The sequence below is a fragment of the Centropristis striata genome, chromosome 24, assembly GCF_030273125.1.
Source record: "Centropristis striata isolate RG_2023a ecotype Rhode Island chromosome 24, C.striata_1.0, whole genome shotgun sequence".
In the NCBI taxonomy this organism is placed as follows: domain Eukaryota; kingdom Metazoa; phylum Chordata; class Actinopteri; order Perciformes; family Serranidae; genus Centropristis; species Centropristis striata.
In genome coordinates, this window is record NC_081540.1 from 1,829,704 (window position 1) to 1,852,415 (window position 22,712).

A 22,712-nucleotide genomic window follows, 5' to 3' on the forward strand; every position below is an offset into this window, starting at 1 on the left:
GATCTTTTTTTAGTCATTTTGGGTCTTTTGGGGTCTTTTTTTGGTCATTTTGTGTCTTTTTTTGGTCATTTTGTCTTCTCATTTTGGGTCTTTTTTGATCATTTTGGGTCTTTTTGGCCATTTTGGGTCTTTTTTGGTCATTTTGTCTTCTCATTTTGCGTCTTTTTGGGTCATTTTGGGTCTTCTTTTAGTCATTATGTGTCTTTTTTTGACGACACGGGAGGAGCTGCAAAACACGGAAACACAACCAGAATGTGTATTGATTAAAATCAGTTTCTCAGGTATCTCCATGTCTCCAGAGTCCATTAGTGTTTTTAACAAACACCTACGTAGCGTCGTGTTGCAGCTCTAGTAGCTTTGGTAGCTTTAGCAGCTTTAGCGTCTTAGCCTTAACCTTTGCTTGACATCTTAATCTTTGCAGCTTTGTGAGGTGTCAGCCGCTCCTCCGGCTCCATGTAGATATGGAAAAGGATAAATGGGAGACTGTACTCTGCAAAAGGTCACATCTACCCACACAGACTGCCCGCCCAGGAATCTGTGAAAGGAAACACACTTTTCAGCAACCTGTGAAGGCTGTTTACTGCAGCGCTTTGACTGTGAGAAAAGGCTTCACAGCTTTTATTATTACTCTCACTATCAGATTTAAGCTCCACCAGGCTTATATCATATGTATTTTGTATATATGAGGCTCCAGAACTAGATTCAGTCATGCAGAGCCTGATTTTACTGCATTTACTTACTAGAAACATTACCAAAAGTGACTTTTTTCTGATTTATTTTATCTGTGTTCTTTGTAATTTTTTGGTGTGTTTTTATGTGTTTTTTTGTAAAAAAAAGAAAAAAAAAGTTTAATGTTTTCGGTGTGGTTTTGTGTGTGTTTTTATGTGTTTTGTGTGTGTTTTTTTTGTAAAAAATCTTTAATGTTTTCGGTGTGTTTTGTGTGTGTTTTTATGTGTTTTTGTGTGTTTTTTGTAAAAAAAAAAAATGTTTTTGTATTGTTTTTTTTGTGGGTTTTTTGTGTTTTATGTGGTTTTTTTGTTTGTTTTTGTGTGGATTTTTGTGTGTTTTTTGTAAAAAAATGTTTAATGTTTTCTGTGGGTTTTTTTTGCTTTTTTTTTTTTTTTTGTGTGTTTTTGTATTGTTTTTTTGTGGGTTTTCTGTGTTTTTATGTGTGTATTTTTGTGTGTGTTTGTGTGTGTTTTTTTGTAAAAAAGTCTTTAATGTTTTTGGTGTGTTTTTGTGTGTGTCTTCATGTGTTTTTTGTGTGTTTTTTGTAAAAAAAATGTTAAATGTCTTTGGTGTTTTTTGTAATTTTGTGTGTTTTTGTATTGTTTTTTTGTGTGTTTTTTGTGATCAAAATGCTTTTATTATTACTATGACTATCAAATTTAAGGTCCAGGAGGCTTATATAATATATATATATAATATATTTAAGGCTCCACGCTGATGGAAAGCACATAATGAAGCGTGTCAGAGACTTCCCGCCCTCCGATGTTTCTCCTCTTCATTTAACAAACACTGTCTTCTAAAAAGAAAGAAATCCTCCATCCAGTGGACAGGTTTGTGTATAAATCTAGACTTGTAGATTAATCCGTCCCCCGTATAATAAACCTGTCTTCCTCTGGCCCTAATCCCTCTGAGGAGTGTGGAGATTACCCCGATCCTCTCACAATCTCACCAGAACGCTCCACGCTGCTGCTGTCATCAGCTCCATCAGAGGGTTTAATTCAACAGGAAACACCTCCTTAAACATGTTTTATTATATATAATATTATACCATAAAATCATCTTTAAAAACTGTTGTTTTAGATTAAATTTTAGGGATCTAACTCAATCATTCCTGTCTACTTCTGCTCTACCTGCATTCATTTAAATGGCCAGTAGGGGGCGACTCACTTGATTTATGACCTCCATAATAATTCGTTTTTTCTCATTTTGTAAATTATGGTTGCATTTAGAGTAAAAAAGACAATAAAGCAGCACACAAATAAAAAAAGAGACTCGTTTGCTTTTATAAAAAGACTCGTAACATTAACAGTCAGCTGTGTTTGTCACTTAGAAATGTCTATTTTTTAACGAAAAGCGCGATTTCTAGCTGATAATTTAAGATTTAAGATTTAATTAAGAGCTGATATCTTGACATTTAACATGGTTTTATTGATAATGATTTTGGTTATTATCAAGAATGTAACTGTAGATGTAAAAATGACAAAAAAAAGACACAAAATGACTAAAAATAGATGTAAAAATGACCCAAAAAGACATAAAATGACAAATTATAGATGCAAAAATGACCAAAAAAAGACACAAAATAACAGAAAAAAAACTAAATTACTTAAAAAGGAAACAAAATGACCAAAAAAAGACACAGAATTACCCAAAAGACACAAAATTATTTAAAAAAGACACAAAATGACCAAAAAAAGATACTAAATGACCAAATAAGACACAAAATTACCAAAAAAGACACTGAATTACCAAAAAAAGACACTAAATGACACAAAAAAAGACACAAAATTATCAAAAAAAGACACAAAATTACCAAAAACAAATACACAAAATGACTAAAAAAAGAAACAAAATTACCCAAAAAAGACATTAAATGACCAAAAAAAGACACAAAAATTATTAAAAAAGACACAATTATTTTAAAAAATACCCCAAAAATATTTCTGCTCTTGTCGTTGTCTTTACTATATATTCAATTGATTTTGTAACTCATTTTATGGATAAAAAAAAGTTTGTTTTCATGGAAAACAACACAGATATTTTCTCAGTAAGACCAAACTTTTGAATGCTGGTTTATATTTTGGGGCAAGATCGTCAAAATATGATGAAATATCCTCCTAAACCTGCTCATTCTTTGGATTAAACCAATCCTGTCTGCAGAAATAGAAGATATAGTCAGAAATAGACATTTCTTTATAAACTCTAGTTATTTTATCTCTTGCTGTAGTGTAACTCTGGTTATTTCTGATGTTTTTAGGTTGTTTATTCTGTGATCTTCTCACTAAAAGAAGCCTCTTCCTCTGCCAGCTACTAAATGTTTCCTCATCCAGGAGCCCTGTGATAATTGTCATTTTGTGTCTTTTTTAGTCATTTTTACTTCTATGATTGGTCATTTTGTGTCTTTTTGTGTCATTTTTGCATTATTTTTGGTCATTTTTACAACTATTTCTTGTAATTTTGTGTCTTTTTTGGTCAATTTTACATCTATTTTTGGTCATTTTGGGCCTATTTTGGTTATTTTTTTTATTTATTTTTGTCATTTTGTGTCTTTGGTAATTTTTGCATCTATTTTTGGTCATTTTGTGTCTTTTTGGTCATTTTTGAATTTATTTTTTGTCATTTTGTGTCTTTTTGGTGATTTTTGAATCTATTTTTGTCATTTTGTGTCTTTTTTTTACATCTATTTTATCAAAATATTATCAAATATGGCTCCTAAACCTGTGCATTCTTGGAATATGCTAAACCAAGAAGCTTCGGCCTGTCTGCAGAGATAGAAAGAGATAAAACCCAAACTATTGAGGGAAAGGTGGAGTCAGATATAGACATTTCTTTATAAACTCTAGTTATTTTATCTCTTGCTGTCGTGTAATCCAGTTATTTCTGATGTTTTTAGGTTGTTTATTCTGTGATCTTCTCACTAAAAGATGCTTCTTCCTCTGCCAGCTACTAAATGTTCCTCATCCAGGAGCCCTGTGCTAATTGCTGGAGGATATTTTGAAAGTTCCCACTAGACTGAATGTGTGTCAACAGGAACATCAGACTCCAACAACCAGGATTTACAATCATTATCGCTTCATTATCGTGTTCTCACTCTGCAGCAGACTCACTCAGCCTGATTCTGCTTCTGATCAGGGTTCCTTCAGTTTAAAAGCATCTAAACGTCTCTTCTGGAGCCTGAACTCAGCAGCAGTGTGTCCGATGGTTAAAACTGATAAATAAATGCTGCGTTGTGAGAGAAACTGATGATAATCGCTTGTGAAAGATGGAAGAAGAGGCTGTGAATGTGCAGCGCCGTGTGTCAATTATTGTGACACATCAGTTTTGCATCTATTTTTGGTCATTTTGTATTTTTTTAGTCATTTTTGCATCTATTTTTGTCATTTTGTCTTTTTTGGTCATTTTGTGTCTTTTTTGGTCATTTTTGCATCTATTTTTGGTCATTTTGTGTCTTTTTTTTGTCATTTTTCCATCTATAATTGGTCATTTTGTGTCTTTTTTGGTCATTTTTGCATCTATTTTTGGTCATTTGTGTCTTTTTTGGTTATAATTGGTCATTTTGTGTCTTTTTTGGTCATTTTGTGTCTTTTTTGGTTATAATTGGTCATTTTGTGTCTTTTTTGGTCATTTTGTGTCTTTTTTAGTCATATTTAGGGCCCGAGCAGGCAACGACCTGCGAGGTCCCTATTGTATTTCGAATGATTATTTATTTTTATTATTTTTTTTATTTTTCTTCTTCCCAAATGATCGCATTTTTCACTGCCTGAACATACCCCAAAAGTCATGAAACTTTAAATATAAGTCACACATGGTGAAAAATTTTATAATCTATTGTCATCCTGAATTTCCACCACTAGGTGGCGCTGTAATAAAGGAAAGCGCGTTTAGGCTAATAACTCCCACATACTTTATCGCACATTCAAAAAACTTATATCCACGCGTTCACTGAGTTGTGCTGAATCTCGTGATATAAGCCACTCCCATTTTCGCCTAGAGTTTTTTTTCGCAAATTCGCAAAAAGTCGCAAACCTACTTTTTCGAACTCCTCCTAGGCAATTTCATCGTTTTGCACCAAACTTTGCACACAGCATCTATGGACCCTCATGACAAAAAGTTATTAAAAGAATTTTGATTACCCAAAGAATACTCAAGTTATTAAATAACAACTTCCTGCAGGTGGCGCTACTATCAAGACAAAACACAAAGTGTTGCATATCTCCACATTGGTGTGTCTGAATGACATGAGACTCAGGTTGCTACTTCCCCATGAGCCCCTGAGACTCGCCGCAAAATTTTGGCCGATTACCACTAGGTGGCGCTCTTTAAATTGAAGTATTTTATATCTCCAAATCGGTTGGTTGGATTAACACCAAACTTGGTATACTTATTGTCAATGCTCTCCTGAGGATAACCTTTGAAGGTTTTATTGATCGGCCCCTAGGTGGCGCTCTGGCGGCAGTTTAATTTAATAAGTGCCACTGTGCCCAGACCATAAGACTTAAGGCAATGAAATTCATAGGGGTGGTATAGACTGGCCCCTGTAACGCACACACCCCGACGGCAGCATGCCCCGACACGCGTGTACTGCGAGGGCCCGTTCAGTACTGCGCGCAGTCCTAGTTATTTTTATTTTTCTCGTACCCAAATGATCGCATATTTCACTGCCTGAACATACCCCAAAACTCATGAAACTTTATATATAAGTCACACCTGGTGAAAAATTTTATAATCTATTGTTATCCTGAATTTCCACCACTAGGTGGCGCTATAATAAAGGAAAGCGCGTTTAGGCTAATAACTCCCACATACTTTATCGCACATTCAAAAAACTTATATCCACGCGTTCACTGGGTTGTGCTGAATCTCGTGATATAGGCCACTCCCATTTTCGCCTACCGTTTTTTTTCGCAAATTCGCGAAATGTCGCAAACCTACTTTTTCGAACTCCTCCTAGGTAATTTCATCGTTCTGCACCAAACTTTGCACACAGCATCTATGGACCTTCATGACAAAAAGTTATTAAAAGAATTTTGATTACCCAAAGAATACTCAAGTTATTAAATAACAACTTCCTGCAGGTGGCGCTATTTTCAACACAAAACACAAAGTGTTGCATATCTCCACATTGGTGTGTCTGAATGACATGAAACTCAGGTTGCTACTTCCCCATGAGCCCCTGAGGCTCGCTGCAAAATTTTGGCCGATGACCACTAGGTGGCGCTCTTTAAATTGAAGTAATTTATATCTCCAAATCGGTTGGTCAGATTAACACAAAACTTGGTATACTTATTGTCAATGACCTCCTGAGGATAACCCTTGAAGGTTTTATTGATCGGCCCATAGGTGGCGCTCTGGCGGCAGTTTAATTTAATAAGTGCCACCATGGCCACACAATAACACTTAAGGCAATGAAATTCATAGGGATGGTATAGACTGGCCCCTGTAACGCACAAACCCCGACGGCAGCATGCCCCGAGACGCGTGTCCTGCGAGGGCCCGTTCAGTACTGCGCGCAGTCCTAGTTGCATCTGTTTTTTGTCATTTAGTGTCTTTTTTGTAATTTTTGCATCTGTTTTTTGTCATTTAGTGTCTTTTTTAGTCATTTTTGCAACTATTTTTGTCATTTTGTGTCTTGTTTGGTCATTTTTGCATCTATTATTGGTAATTTTGTGTCTTTTTTGTCATTTTTGCATCTATTTTTGGTCATTTTGTGTCTTATTTAGTCATTTTTGCATCTATTTTTTGTAATTTTGTGTCTTTTTAGTCATTTTTGCATCTATTTTTGTCATTTTGTGTCTTTTTTAGTCATTTTTGCATTTATTTTTGTCATTTTGTGTCTTTTTTAGTCATATTTGCATCTATAATTGGTCATTTTGTGTCTTTTTTGGTCATCCTTAAATCTATTTTTTGTCATTTTGTGTCTTTTTTGGTAATTTTCACATCTATTTTTGGTCATTATGTGTCTTTTTTGGGTCATTTTGTGTCTTTTTTAGTCATTTTCGCATCTATTTTTGGTCATTTTGTGTCTTTTTTGGTTATCTTTACATCTAGTTTTGGTCATTTTGTGTCTTTTTTGGTTATCTTTACATCTATTTTTGGTCATTTTGTGTCTTTTTTAGTCATTTTTGCATCTACTTTTTGTCCTTTTGTGTGAACTCAGCAGCAGTGTGTCCGATGGTTAAAAACTGATAAATAAATGTTGCGTTGTGAGTGAAAGTGCAGATAATTGCTTGTGAAAGATGGAGGAAGAGGCTGTGAATGTGTGTGAATCCTTGTGACAGGACGTGTTTGATTGCTTTCTGCAGTTAGAAAGTAAAAAGATGAAAGTGATGTCAGCTCCAGAAAGTAATTAAAGGGAGAATTATGACGGTGAGGCTCTTAATTAAAGTGGTGGACAGTGTTTGTTTGTGCTGCTGACAGATGAGACGATCAATATCTCTCTCAGATCTGTGGAAATATTTCTGCTTTACTGCGTTTATCTGCAGCTTCACATTGACTCACTGAGCCACTTTAATTCACACGTCAATACGCTTTTAAACTGTTCGTTTTATATCAAATACCTTCACACAACATGAAGAGAACCAGGGAAATATGAACAAGGTCCTTCCTTTACTGAACTTATGTTCTCTGAATAATTACTGCAGCAGTTTATATATGTGTGTGTGTGTCTTTTTGGTCATTTTGTGTCTTATTTAGTCATTTTTGCATCTATTTTTGGTCATTTTGTGTCTTTTTTAGTCATTTTTGCATCTATTTTTTGTCATTTTGTGTCTTTTATAGTCATTTTTGCATCTATTTTTGTCATTTTGTGTCTTTTTTGGTCATTTTTGCATCTATTTTTGGTCATTTTGTGTCTTATTTAGTTATTTTTGTGTCTTTTTTGTCATTTTTGCATCTATTTTGGTCATTATTGCATCTATTTTTGGTGATTTTGTGTCTTTTTTGGTCATTTTTACATCTATTTTTGTCATTTTGTGTCTTTTTTGGTCATTTTTACATCTATTTTTGTCATTTTGTGTCTTTTTTACATTATTTTTTGTCATTTTGTGTCTTGTTTAGTCATTTTTGCATCTATTTTTTGTCATTTTGTGTCTTTTTTACATCTAGTTTTGTCATTTTGTGTCTTTTTTGGTCATTTTTACATCTATTTTGGTCATTATTGCATCTATTTTTGGTGATTTTGTGTCTTTTTTGGTCATTTTTACATCTATTTTTGTCATTTTGTGTCTTTTTTGGTCATTTTTACATCTATTTTTGTCATTTTGTGTCTTTTTTACATTATTTTTTGTCATTTTGTGTCTTGTTTAGTCATTTTTGCATCTATTTTTTGTCATTTTGTGTCTTTTTTACATCTAGTTTTGTCATTTTGTGTCTTTTTTGGTCATTTTTACATCTATTTTTGTCAATTTGTCTTTTTTGGGTCATTTTTACATCTAGTTTTGTCATTTTGTGTCTTTTTTGGTCAATTTAACATCTATTTTTTTCTCATTTTGTGTCTTTTTTTGGTCATTTTTACATCTATTTTTGTCATTTTGTGTCTTTTTTGGTCTTTTTTGGTCATTTTTACATCTTTTTTGTCATTTTTTGTCATTTTGTGTCATTTTTACATCTAGTTTTGTCATTTTGTGTCTTTTTTGGTCATTGTTACATCTATTTTTGGTCATTTTGTGTCTTTTTTGGTCATTTTTACATCTATTTTTTGTCATTTTTGCATTTATTTTTTGTCATTGTGTGTCTTTTTTGGTAATTTTTACATCTATTTTGGTCATTTTTTGTCTTTTTTGGCCATTTTACATCTATTTTTGGTCATTTTGTCTCTTTTTTACATTCTTTTTTGTCATTTTGTGTCCTTTTTGGTAATTTTTACATCTAGTTTGGTCATTTTTTGTCTTTTTTGGCCATTTTACATCTATTTTTGGTCATTTTGTGTCTTTTTTACATCTATTTTTTGGTCATTTTGTGTCTTATTTAGTCATTTCTGCATGTATTTTTTGTCATTTTGTGTCTTTTTTACATCTAGTTTTGTCATTTTGTGTCTTTTTTACATCTAGTTTTGTCATTTTGTGTCTTATTTAGTCATTTCCGCATGTATTTTTTGTCATTTTGTGTCATTTTTACATCTATTTTTGGTCATTTTCCGGTTGGAGCCACTCTGGCTCCTCAACAGGAGTTGACAGACGGAGATAAATCACAATATGACTTTAGCTTTAACTGGCGAGGAGGAAAAGCAGCGTCACGTATTGATGAAAGCTGCAACAAAAGGAGAGATGAAGAGGCTTTAATGCTTCATCATCATCATCATCCTCCTGGCTGTGCAGCATAGATCCCTCCAGGGACTCAGAGACAGAAATAAAGCAGGTGTCACATACTGTACAAGCACCTTTCCTCCCACCAACACTGACGAATACCAGCCAAAACATCACAACTGCTGCTTCCTGCAGCTTCAACACGTAGAAACCTGCTTTATAGAACACAAACGTATAGAAGAGATAAAAATAATCCCCCAGTCATCACAGCGACCTCCAGGAGTGTGTGGAGGTGTGAGTCTCTTCTCGTTGTGTTGCTCTGAAAAACATTTTTATTCCTTTTAACTCAACATGAACCTTTAGTTGTTTTTATCTCTTCTTTGTGGTTTTAAAATACATTTTAACTCTATGGAGTCTTAAAGGGCTATTTTGTACATTTTTTAATCCTTTTCATGTCTTTTCGTGTCTTTGTAAGTCATTTTGTGTCTTTTTTGTCATTTTGTGTCTTTTTAGTCATTTTGTGTCTTTTTTCAGTCATTTTGTGTCTTTTTTCAGTCATTTTTACATCTATTTTGGTCAATCTGTGTCTTTTGGTCATATTTACATCTATTTTTGTTTAATTTGTGTCTTTTTTAGTTATTTTGTGTCTTTTTTTGTCATTTTGTGTCTTCTGTGGGGTTTTTTTTGTCATTCTGTCTTCTCATTTCGTGTCTTTTTTGGTCATTTTGTGTCTTTTTTGTCATTTTGTGTCTTTTTTGTTCATATTTACATCTATTTTTGTTTAATTTGTGTCTTTTTTGGTCATTTTTACAAATATTTTTGTTCAATTTGTGTCTTTTTTGGTCATTTTTACAAATATTTTTGTTCAATTTGTGTCTTTTTTGGTCATGTTTACATCTTTTTTTGGTCATTTTGTGTCTTTTGGTCATTTTGTGTCTTTTTTAGTCATTTCTACATCTATTTTTTGTCATTTTGTTTTGTTTTTTGTGGTCATTTTTACATCAATCATTGGTCAATTTGTGTCTATTTCATAATTTTGTGTCATTTTTACATCAATTTTTGATAATTTTGTGTTTTTTTTAGTCATATTTACATCTATTTTTTTGTCATGCTGTGTCTTTTTTAGTCATTTTTGCATCTATAGTCATGGAAACATTCTTGATAATAACCCAAATAATTCTGAATAAAACCATGTTAAATGTCTAGATACCAGCTCTTAAATTAAACTCACTGCGACTACAAAGACAGATTAATATCAGAAACTATCAACCAGAAGCTTTTATCTCCACATATAACACAACGAGTCTGTTTCAGTGGTGATGATTCCAACTTTATTAACTCTGACAGTAAAAGGTTTCAGGCCTGAAGAGTCTCTGCTACATGTAATAATATATAATATAATATATGATATCCTGAGAGACGTGTGCATACGAGGATTTAAACCTTCAACTCTTTAAAATCAGCTCTTTAAACTACAAAGGCAGATTAATGTCACAAACTAGCAGCCAGATGCTTTTCTCCTTATTAAAGTCCACTCGCTCAGAGCTGCAGGAAACATTTCAGCTGCACAAAATCACATCTGAAAACCAAGAAAACCAGCTGCTCTCATACTTTAACATGACTGCATTTATGGTCATTTAGCGTCTTTTTTATCCTTTTTTACATCTATTTATGGTCAATTTGTGTCTATTTCAATAATTTTGTGTCTTTTTTGGTCATTTTTACATCTATTTTAGTCATTTTGTGTCTTTTTTGACATTTTTACATTTATTCTTGGTCAATTTGTGTCTATTTAGATAATTTTGTGTCATTTTTTTGGTCATTTTTGCATATATTTTTGGTCAATTTGTTTATATTTTGATAATTTTGTGTTATTTTTTGGTCATTTTGCATCTAGTCTTGGTCAATTTGTGTCTATTTAAATAATTCTGTGTCATTTTGTGGTCATTTTTGCATCTATTTTTTGTCATTTTGTGTCTTTTGGTCATGTTGTTTCTTTTTATAGTCATTTTTACATCTATTCTTGGTCAATTTGTGTCTATTTTGATAATTTTGTGTAATTTTTTGATAATTTTTACATCTATTTTTGGTCAATTTGTGTCTTTCTTGGTCATTTTTACATCATTTTTGGTCATTTTGTGTCTTTTGGTCATTTTGTGTCTTTTTGTGTAATTTTTTCATCTGTTTTTTGTCAATTTGTTTCGATTTCGATAATTTTGTGTCCTGTTTTGGTCATTTTAAATCAATTTCTGGTCTTTTTTGGTCATTTTTGCATCTATTTTTTGTCAATTTGTGTCTATTTTGATAATTTTGTGTCCTGTTTTGGTCATTTTAAATCAATTTCTGGTCATTTTGTGCCTTTTTTGGTCATTTTTGCATCTACGTTGATCATGTTTTTGCTCCGTCCCTGTGTGACGACTGAACCGTGTCAACTTCCTGCATGTTTCTGCATTATGTTGCAGCCTTCAGTGTGATTGTGGTCAGCAGCAGTAAGAAGAGCTGAAGCTCCTCCAGTGTGTGAGGAGTGAAGTGGGCTAATTAGTGTCTCTAATCTGGAATAATGAGCTCAGTAATCAGGTTATAGAGTGTTGACGTCTGGCTCCTGGTCCAGCAGCTCTACAGCCTGCTGACAGGTCAATGTGTGTGTCTTTTGGTCATTTTGGGTCTTTTTGGGTCATTTTTACATCTATTTTTGTCATTTTGTGTCTTTTTTAGTCATTTTTTACGTCTATTTTTTGTCAATTTGTTTCTATTCCGATAATTTTGTGTCATTTTTTGGTCATTTTTACATCTATTTTTGTTATTTTGGGTCTTTTTGGGTCATTTTTACATCATTTTTTTGTCATTTTGTGTCTTTTGTAGTTATTTTACATCTATTTTTTGTCATTTTGTGTCTTTTTTAGTCATTTTTGACGTCTATTTTTTGTCAATTTGTTTCTATTCCGATAATTTTGTGTCATTTTTTGGTCATTTTTACATCTATTTTTGTTATTTTGGGTCTTTTTTTGGGTCATTTTTACATCCATTTTTTGTCATTTTGTGTCTTTTGGTCATTTTGTGTCTTTTGGGGTAATTTTTACATCTATTTTTTGTCATTTTGCGTCTATTTCGATAATTTAGTGTCCTTTTTTGGTTATTTTTACATCTATTTTTGTCATTTTATGTCTTTTTTAGTCATTTTTTACGTCTATTTTTTGTCAATTTGTTTCTATTCCGATAATTTTGTGTCATTTTTTGGTCATTTTTACATCTATTTTTGTTATTTTGGGTCTTTTTGGGTCATTTTTACATGAATTTTTTGTCATTTTGGGTCTTTTTTGGTAATTTTTACATCTATTTTTGTCATTTTGTGTCTTTTTTAGTCATTTTACATCTATTTTTGGTCATATTGCATCTATTTCGATAATTTAGTGTCCTTTTTTGGTCATTTTTACATCTATTTTTGGTCATTTTGTGTCTTTTTTTTGTCATTTTTTACTTATAAACTGTCAGATTACTGTGGTGAAATTAAAATGACAATATTTTCGTGCAATCAGAGTAGAAAGTGGCACATTTGTGTCTTTATTTATGAGAATCTTTGAGCAACTCAATCCTGCAATCATATCCCAACTAACTAATGAGTTATTAATAGTGATAATTATCTTATTTTCCTGGTATTTATTCTACTTGCAGAAACATTTGCAGCCATTGCTCTGCAGCCCTGTTCTGTGTGTTGTGTGTTTGTGTGCAGGAGAGAGAGAGAAAAGGTGTTTTCAAGGTGACTCCAGTGTTCACAAACACAGAAAACCTCCAGCAGGACCGTCAATATATTCACCAAACATACAACATGTGAAAACCATAACACCAAGGTCAATAACATGTGCAGTTTTCTGCTCGTTTACCTCGTTTCAGACCCCCAGAGAGCCAGAGATCTCCATCAGGAGCACCAACAGAGACAGAGAGATGGATCATAGTCAAGATATTCTCACTTAGTTAGTTAGTTAGTCGCTGCTGCTTCTGCAGGAAGATATCCAAGACTGTTAATACTGATGCACCCATGTGTTCACTACTACCATAAGTTTCTGTCCTTTTATGGTCATTTTTGCATTTATTTTCTTGTCATTTTGTGTCTTTTAGATCTATTTTTGTCATTTTGTGTCTTTTTCGGTCATTTTTGCATCTGTTTTTGGTCATTTTAGTGTCTATTTCGATATTTTTGTGTCCTTTTTTGGTCATTTTAAATACATTTTTGGTCATTTTGTGTCTTTTTTGGCCATTTTTACCTCTATCTTTGGTCAATTTGTTTGTATTTCAATATTTTTGTGTAATTTTTTGGTCATTTTTGCATCTGTTTTTGGTCAATTTGTGTCTATTTCGATATTTTTGTGTCCTTTTTTGGTCATTTTAAACACATTTTTGGTTATTTTTTGTCTTTTTTGACGATTTTTACATTTATTTTTGGTCATTTTGTGTCTTTTTTTTGGCCATTTTTACATCTATCTTTTGTCATTTTGTGTCTATTTCGATAGTTTTGTGTCATTTTTTTGGTCATTTTAAATCAATATTTGGTCAATTTGTGTCTATTTTGATATTTTGTGTCCTTTTTTTGGTCATTTTGTGTCTTTTTTGGTCATTTTTGCATCTATAATTGGTCATTTTGTGTCTATTTCGATAGTTTTGTGTCATTTATTTGTCATTTTTGCATCTGTTTTTTGTCAATTTGTGTCTATTTTGATATTTTGTGTCCTTTCTTGGTCATTTTAAATCAATTTTTGGTCAATTTGTGTCTTTGTTAGTCATTTTACATATATTTTGGGCATTTTGTGTCTATTTCGATAATTTTATGTCCTTTTTTGGTCATTTTTACATCTATTTTTTGGTTATTTTGGGTCTTTTTTAGTCATTTTTACATCTACAGTCATGGAAACATTCTGCTGTTTTCACTGCAGCTGGTGGAGGTTCTGCTGCTCTATATCTTCACATAGTTTAGTGGGAGATTATTAATGTGGTTCAACAGGAGGAAAATGCTCTGATTTAAAAAATGAGTGTGAAAATGAATTTGCTAATAAGGTGTTAATGCACATTTATTTTAACAGCAGTAATTGGTTTGATGCATTAATGAGTTTTTGTTCCAATAACTGGAGCAGAAGCTCCATAAAAAGGTGTTAAAGGAGAAGGTAAAGTTCAGATAGAAAGATAGAACGCTGCTCCAGACGGGTCAAAAGTTATTAGGACTTCCTGTCGATACAAAGCCAGTTAGCTCCAGAGAAGATCTGGTTTAAAACAATGTGCTGGGCCAGCACACAGCTATCACAGGAACATTACTGCAGCATCGAGCTGCTGGACGCACAATTAAACCTGAGAGACACAAACACCACGGAGCGGAGATACACCATCCATGGTGCAGGGTTTTATACCGTTATAAAGCTCTAAACAGCTAAATAAAACCAACTAAAACTCTTCCTCAGGTTGGTCTGCAGGAGACTTCTGCACACAGTTTAGTCAAACAATGGAAATAAAGAGATATTTTCTACTTGTTTCAGGTTCAGGAACTGGCTAACATTAAAACATCACGTCTGAAATAATGCTGGGAAACTAAAAAACGTCTAGTGTTGAAGCTTCAGACGGAGACAGACGGCTTCAAATGTTGAAAATGTTATTTAAGTTAAAGTATGTAAGTTTAATCTGCAACATATAGTCAATGCACTCAATGCAAAAAGAAAAATAAGTCTTTTTTGGTCATTTTGTGTCTTTTTGGGTCATTTTTGCATCTATTTTTTGTCATTTTGTGTCTTTTTCAGTGATATTAACATCTATTTTTTGGTCAATTTGTTTCTATTTCAATCATTTTAGTCATTTTTGATCATTTTACATCTATTTTTGGTCATTTTGTGTCTTTTTTAGTCATTTTTGCTTCTATTTTTTTTGTCATTTGCGTCTTTTTTGTCATTTTTGCTTCTATTTTTGGTAATTTTGTGTCTTTTTTGTCAATTTTGCTTCTATTTTTGGTAATTTTGTGTCTTTTTGTCATTTTTGCATCTATTTTTGGTTCATTTGTTTCTATTTCTATAATTTTGTTTCCTTTTTTGGTCATTTTTTCATGTATTTTTTGTCATTTTGTGTCTTTTTAGCTTCTATTTTTGGTAATTTTGTGTCTTTTTTAGTCATTTTTGCATCTATTTTTGGTTCATTTGTTTCTATTTCTATAATTTTGTTTCCTTTTTTGGTCATTTTAGCATGTTTTTTTTGTCATTTTGTGTCTTTTTAGCTTCTGTTTTTTGTCATTTTGTGTCTTTTTTAGTCATTTTTACATCTATTTTTACTCGTTTTACGTTTTTATTTTAATTTCAGTTAACGAAAATGTTTCTTTCAACTCTAGTGTTTGTTATTTCTTTACTTTGGTTCACTCCCATGATGCTTCATCTCTGCCTGACTGCTATATATAAGGAGATAAGGAGATATTAGTGAGTTATTGGTGCATTTGGAGGTTGTGAGTGCTTTATAAAGCACATGTGATCTTGCTGAAGCGCTCTGAGGGATTGTGTGTGATGCAGGTAGAGTTTAAAGATTATAAATGTTGTAAAAACAACTAATCTCTCTTAACTTCTCAGAGGAACAGATGGAAACAGAGCTTTAAGTATTGTAATCTGACCGTGGAGCTTTATTCTTTCTTCTGTTCTTGCAGCTCTGTGTTTCTTTATTCTGCTGTTTTAATGTGAAACGACAGGAGCTCTTCTCTTAATGTGATCTTCTGTTCCAGGCCTGCTGCAGCCTGATACTTTCATATATTTATAGAAGTGTGTGGACACAAAATCAAGCAGCGTTATCTCCAGGAAATGAGAACTTCATGTGACAGATTTGTGGCCGTTGAATGAGTTATGACTCATAACTCGTCCGACAAATTCATGGCTATAGATTGAGTTATGAGTCACGGTGCGTCACTTCTTATACCCTCTCCGTCTCTTTATATATATATATATATATATATATATATATATATATAAATACTGCATCTGGTCATATGTGACAACCGTGTTCACGACTTCACTGTAAAGACGAAGGAATTAATGAATATACAGTCACGGAAACAATTATTAGACCCTCATTTTCTTCATTTTTACATCTATTTTTGGTCAATTTGTTTCTATTTTGACAATTTTGTGTCGTTTTTGCATCTTTTTTGTCATTTTGTTACTTTTTTGATCATTTTTACATCTATTTTTGGTCATTTTGTTACTATTTCGATAATTTTGTGTCATTTTTAGTCGTTTTTGCATCTATTTTTTGTCATTTTGTGTCTTTTTTGATAATTTTTGCACCTATTTTTGGTCTATTTGTTTCTATTTTGTCGTTTTTGCATCTTTTTTGTCATTTTGTTTCTTTTCTGGTCATTTTTACATCTATTTTTGGTCATTTTGTTACTATTTCGATAATTTTGTGTCATTATTTTGTTGTTTTTACATGTATTTTTGTCATTTTGTATCATTTTTGATAATTTTTGCATCTATTTTTGGTCAATTTGTTTCTATTTTGATCATTTTGTGTCGTTTTTGCATCTTTTTTGTCATTTTGTTTCTTTTCTGGTCATTTTTACATCTATTTTTGGTCCATTTGTTTCTATTTCGATAATTTTGTGTCATTTTTAGTCGTTTTTGCATCTATTTTTTGTCATTTTGTGTCTTTTTTGATCATTTTTGCACCTATTTTTGGTCTATTTGTTTCTATTTTGTCGTTTTTGCATCTTTTTTGTCATTTTGTTTCTTTTCTGGTCATTTTTACATCTATTTTTGGTCATTTTGTTACTATTTCGATAATTTTGTGTAATTTTTAGTCGTTTTTGCATCTGTTTTTTGTCATTCTGTGTCTTTTTTGATCATTTTTGCAGCTATTTTTGGTCAATTTGTTTCTATTTTGGTCATTTTGTGTCTTTTTTTGATAATTTTTGCATGCAATTTTTGCAGCAATTTTTGCAACTCTTATCAGCTATTTTTGTTCTTATCATTATATTTGTCCAAGACAGAGAGCTCTGATCATTTTTTTGCATGACTGTATTTCTAATAATATAGTTAATGAGTCATGATCAATGACAATATAATATCAATATCAATGAGTTTGTGTATTGTATTGAAGTATTTCAGGCAACTTTTCATCTTCCTCACTCTCTGTTTATGTGGAATAAGTCTGTTATTTATAGGAAATGATAACAAACAGCAGTCATACTAAAATACTTTATGACGCGGTGAGTAAACAACGTTTTTCTCTCTTAATTCAACTGAGGCGCCATGAAAAAAAACACTTTTTTTCTCGATTTTTGGGGGCAAATTCCACAAAATTGTGCGTTTTACTGTTAATTCCCTTTGTATTGTCCCCTGTGTGTTTCCAGGGCCGTTTATGTGGCTCATGTAACTAAATTCACATCAATAACATGTTCCACCATCATGATCTAGATAGAAACGTGACCTTTGACCTCCCTGTGGAGCGACCGGATCAATCCAGTATCAGGTTCTCACTTCTCTATCTGCAGTATCATATTCACCAGATATTATCTGCTGCTGATGTCACAAACAGCAGAAAAAAACAGATAAACTCTTCCCTTAATCACTTCATACTGCACTGTAAAAAATGTTTGTAGAAATTACAGTAAAACTGTCAGATTACATCAGAAATAAGCCGTAAAGTAAAAAATTGTATATCACCGTAGTCGGATAATTACCGTGAATCCAAGAATAGCACAAAACTTTAACTTCCACTGTCATAAACTGTAGAAAACAAACAGTTTTAATGGAAAAAATACAAAAATGTTCATGTAAAATTAATGGAGAAATACCATGATGTCAAAATGACACAATTACCCTAAAAAAAAACATAAATATTCAGTCTAAATTACAGTTTTTGCTGATATTTACATACACTCACTGTATTTTTTACGGTGAAGTTCGGTATTTAACCGTAAAATAAACAGTAAATTTTACAGTGTATTCTTTGATTTACGGTAATTAAGTGTCTACTACGGTGATATACAATTTTTAATTTTACACCCTATTTCTGATGTAATCTGACAGATTTACTGTAATTTCTACTGTAAATTTAATTCATCATTTAGTCATTTAGACTGAATATTCACGTTATTTTTTTAGGGTAATTGTGTCATTTTGATATCATGCTATTTCTACTTAAATTTTATATGACAATTTTATATTTTTTACAGCAAAACTGTGTGTTTTCTACAGTTTATGACTGTAGAATTTAAAGTTTTTTATGTTATTCTTTAACAGTAATTACAAGTACTACGGTGATTTGAATTTTACGCCCTATTTCTGATGCAATTTGACAGAGTTTTACTGTCATTTCTACAAACATTTTTTACAGTGTAGCACAAAACTTTGCTGTAAAATATTAACATTTACATGTAAAATTTAAGGAGAAATACCATGATATCAAATATGGTATTTTACCATAAATTAAACAGATTATTTTTTACAGTGTGTTGGTATTTTACCGTAAATTAAACAGATTATTTTTTTACAGTGTGCCGGTATTTTACCGTAAATTAAACAGATTATTTTTTACAGTGTGCCTGTATTTTACCGTAAATTAAACAGATTATTTTTTACAGTGTGCCTGTATTTTACCGTAAATTAAACAGATTATTTTTTACAGTGTGCCGGTATTTTACCGTAAATTAAACAGATTATTTTTTACAGTGTGCCGGTATTTTACCGTAAATTAAACAGATTATTTTTTTACAGTGTGCCGGTATTTTACCACAAATTAAACAGATTATTTTTGACAGTGTGCCGGTATTTTACCATGAATTAAACAGATTATTTTTTACAGTGTGGCCCAGATTTTGCTGCTCCTGGTGTCAGTAATAAATCAGAGTTAATGAATGCTGATTATATTATTATTATATATAATTAGTGAGTGTTGTTGACTCTCTCTGAGGCTCTTTCAGAACTGTTTAGCAGCGTTAAATAAAGTGTGATGGACAGTTAACGGACTGGAAGGACTCTGGCTCTAACATATGGAGATTGGCTCCAACAGGAGGAGGAACACCTCCTCCAGGAGGAGCCGGCCTTCTTAAGTGATTTACTCCCTTAAGCTCTATTGCTTCTGTAATTACAGGAAATAGAAGCAGAGCTGGCGGAGGAAGAAGCTGTTGTCGTAGCGTGTGGCGAGCATGTTAACGCTGCAGCTTTAACACCTCGGAGCGTGTTACGAGACACGAATACTGAAAAAGGATCAGGGCCGCACACAGAAACAGGTTCCAGTTCTCACTTTAAACCCAGAAATCTGGCTTTAAACCCAGATTTCTGGGAATAAAGTCAGAATTAAACCCAGAAATCTGACTTTATTCTCAGAATTCTGACTTAAAAACTGAGATTTCTAACTTTAAACCCATAATTCTGAGAATAAAGTCAGATTTCTGGGAATAAAGTCTGAATTAAATCCAGAAATCTGACTTTAAACCCAGAATTCTGGTTTTATTCTCAGAATTCTGACTTTAAACCCAGAAATCTGACTTTAAAGACACAAAATTTAAAAAAAGACAAATGTACAAAAAAAGACACAAAATTAACAAAAAAAAGGCGAAAAAATATACAAAATTGCCATGAAAAGGTGAGAAAAGACACTTGATTAACCAAAAAGACACTTAATTAACAATAAAAGACACAAAATTAACAAAAATCCCACACAATTACCAAAAAACACGCAAAAATAACCAAAAAAGACACAAAATTAACCAGAAAAGACACAAAATTAACCAGAAAAGACACAAAAAGACCAAAAAGATAGACAAAATTAAACAAAAAACACTTTATTCTCAGAATTCCGACTTTATTCTTAGATGTCTGACTTTGAACTCAGAATTCTGACTTAAAAACTGAGATTTCTAACTTTAAACTCTTTAAATTCTGAGAATAAAGTCAGAATTAAATCCAGAAATCTGACTTTAAACCCAGAAATCTGACTTTAAAGACACAAAATTTAAAAAAAGACAAAATTTTTTTTAAAAAGGCGAGAAAAGATACAAAATTACCATTAAAAGGTGAGAAAAGACACTTGATTAACAAAAAAGACACTTAATTAACAATAAAAGACACAAAATTAACAAAAATCCCAAACAATTATCAAAAAAGACACAAAATGACCAAAAAACACACAGAATTAACCAAAAAAGACACAAAATTAACCAGAAAAGACACAAAAAGACCGAAAAGATGCAAAATTAAACAAAAAAGACTCTATTCTCAGAATTCCGACTTTATTCTTGGATTTCTGACTTTAAACTCAGAATTCTGACTTTATTCTCAGAATTGAAAGAGTTTAAAGTCAGATTTCTGGGTTTAAAGTCAGGAATTTTGAGAATAAAGTCAGAATTCTGAGATCAAAGTCGGAATTCTGAGAATAAAGTCAGTCTTTTTTGGTCATTTTGTGTCTTTTTTGTTTAATTTTGCATCTTTTTGGTTACTTTGTGTCTTTTTTAGTAAATTCTGTGTGTTTTTTGGTCATTTTGTGTCTTTTTTTTGTCATTTTTGCATCTATTTTTGGTCATTTTGTGTCTTTTTTTGTCATTTTTGCATCTATTTTTGGTCATTTTGTGTCTTTTTTTTGTTAATTAAGTCTCCTTTTTTTGGTCATGTTGCGTGTTGTGCCATGTTTTCTTACCTTATATGGTAATTTTGTATCTTTTTACTCCTTTTTTTGTTGTTAATTTTGTTTAATTTAATGTTTTGTTTATTCTCAGAATTCCGAGTCATAATTCTGAGTTTAAACCCAGAAACTGTGATATTTTTTTTCCTGCGTGTCCCTGAATCTCTCCTCCAGTAGATCCACATGGAGCAGATTAAAAGGAATCTGTGTCTCAGCCTGGATGTTAAAACTCCAGTTACCTTTGACTCAGAGCTGGAGGAGGTGAGAGGATGAGGAGGATTAACAGATTACTGCTGACTGACTCCATTAACTACTTAACGCCATTAGCTGATTGGTTCATTTTCTGTCAATCAACTCATTGATTAACTGGTTAATCAATTCACACACACACACACACACACACACACACACACACACACAGTCAGTCAGTCAGTAATTCTCAGAGTTATTACACACTACTTTAGTTCACTTCTCTCTGCTTTAGTCCTCTGGTTTCAACCCGCTGAGTGAATGAATGAATTAGAGAATGAGTAAATAAGTGTGTGTGTGTGTGTGTGTGTGTGTGTGTGTGTGTGTGTGTGTGTGTGTGTGTGTGTGTGTGTGTAAATGAGTGAATAAATACCTGAGGGAGAATGTGTGTGTGTAATGAGTGAATGAGTGAAAACTGAATGAATAGGAATAAAAGTGAATGAGTGAATGAATAAGTGGGGAGTGAGTGAAAGCCTGAATGTGTGAGTAAATTACTAAGTGGATGAATGAGTGTGTGAATAAATAAGACAGTGAATGAGTAAGTGAATAAGTGAGTGAGTGAGTGAATGAATGAATGAGTGAGGTAGTAAGTGAATAACTGGGGCAGTGAGTGAGTGAGTGAGTGAGTGATTGAGTGAGTAAGGGATGGTCTAAATAAATGTGAGTATGATTGAGAACATGAATAAGTGAATTAATATTGAAAAGAGTTTATATATCAACCCAGTAATTCAATTAATAAAAGTATGAGTTGGTGAATTAATGAAAATGAGTGAATGAACAGTGAAGGAGTGTCTAAATGTAAGTTAGTGTGAGGGAGAACATGAATGAGTTAGTGAGTGAGTGAGTTAATAAGTGGGTGAATGAATACTGAAAAGAGTTAATAAGCGACCCAGTAATTAAATTAATAAAAATGTGAGTTTGTGAGTGAGTGAGGTGAATGTGTCAGGTTATGAATGAGTGAGTGAGTGAGTGAGTAGGTGAGTGTGTCAGATTATGAATGAGTGAATGAATAAGTGAATGACTGAATACATGACTGAAGAGTTTTATAAGCGACCTAGTAATTCAATTAATAAAAAGAGTTTGTGAATGGATGAAAATTAGTGGAGTGAATGAACAGACTGAAATGAAACCATGAGTGAGTGAGCAACTAAGTGAATGAGTGAATAAGTTGGTGAGTTAATGAGTGAGTAAATGAGTAGGTGAATAAATATTGAAATCAGTTAATAAGCGACCCATTAATTCAATTAATAGAAATATGAGTTTGTTTGTGAGTGAGTGAGGTGAATGTGTGAGGTTATGAATGAGTGAGTGAGTAGGTGAGTGTGTCAGATTATGAATGAGTGAATGAATAAGTGAATGACTGAATACATGACTGAAGAGTTTTATAAGCGACCTAGTAATTCAATTAGTAGAAAGAGTTGTGAAGAAATTAGTGAGTATCTGAGTGTGTGAGGTTATGAATGAGTGAGTGAGTGAGCAGGTGAGTGTGTTATAAAGTGTTCTAAGGTTATGAATGAGTGAGTGAGTGAGAAGGTGAGTGTGTTATAAAGTGTTCTAAGGTTATGAATGAGTGAGTGAGTGAGCAGGTGAGTGTGTTATAAAGTGTTCTAAGGTTACGAATGAGTGAGTGAGTGTGTTATAAAGTGTTCTAAGGTTATGAATGAGTGAGTGAGTGTGTTATAAAGTGTTCTAAGGTTATGAATGAGCAGGTGAGTGTGTTATAAAGTGTTCTAAGGTTATGAATGAATGAGTGAGTGAGTGTGTTATAAAGTGTTCTAAGGTTATGAATGAGCAGGTGAGTGTGTTATAAAGTGTTCTAAGGTAATGAATGAGCAGGTGAGTGTGTTATAAAGTGTT

General features: G+C 32.4%; 1 protein-coding gene across 1 annotated transcript in view; it reads right to left on the reverse strand.

The window, feature by feature from the left end:
- LOC131962898 (heparan-sulfate 6-O-sulfotransferase 3-B-like) overlaps positions 1-22,712 on the reverse strand; it is a 42,286-nt gene that overhangs the window by 18,235 nt on the left and 1,339 nt on the right. The gene's annotated exons all lie outside the window — the stretch shown is intronic.